We start from the raw sequence: 816 nt of genomic DNA on the forward strand, positions 1-816 counted from the left end.
AAATGGGGAAAATGGTGGAAAAATGGAGAAAATGAGGGAGAAAATGAGGGGAAAATGAGGGGAAACTGAGGTAACAGCAGATCTCCCTGATGTATTGGATCACCTGGGAAAAAATTGGGAAAATTTGGGTGAAAACGGTGAAAAAATGGTGAAAAATGGTGGGAAAATGGGGAAAAAATGGTGAAAAAAGGGCAGAAAACGAGAAGGAAAATGAGAGGAAACTGAGGTAGCAGCAGATTTCTCCTATATATTGGATCACCTGGGAAAAAATGAAAATAATTTACAAATTTGGGTGAAAACGGGGAGAAAAACGGTGAAAAAATGGGGAAAAACGGTGAAAAAATGGGGAAAAACGGTGAAAAAATGGGGAAAAACGGGGAAAAAATGGGGAAAAACGGGGAAAAAACGGGGAAAAACGGTGAAAAAATGGGGAAAAACGGGGAAAAAATGGGGAAAAACGGGGAAAAAACGGGGAAAAACGGCCAAAAAATGGCAAAGAAATGGCAGAAAACGAGAAGGAAAATGAGAGGAAACGGAAGTAGCAGCAGATTTCTCCTATATATTGGATCACCTGGAAAAAAATGAAAATAATTTACAAATTTGGGTGAAAACGGGGAGAAAAACGGTGAAAAAATGGAGAAAAACGGTGAAAAAATGGGGAAAAACGGTGAAAAAATGGGGAAAAACGGTGAAAAAATGGGGAAAAACGGTGAAAAAATGGGGAAAAACGGTGAGAAAACGGGGAAAAAAATGGGGAAAAACGGTGGAAAAATGGGGAAAAACTGTGAAAAAAGGACAGAAAATGGGGGGAAAATG

This window comes from Lichenostomus cassidix, unplaced genomic scaffold (assembly GCF_008360975.1).
Source record: "Lichenostomus cassidix isolate B80296 unplaced genomic scaffold, HeHo_3.0 HiC_scaffold_39, whole genome shotgun sequence".
In the NCBI taxonomy this organism is placed as follows: Eukaryota; Metazoa; Chordata; class Aves; order Passeriformes; family Meliphagidae; genus Lichenostomus; species Lichenostomus cassidix.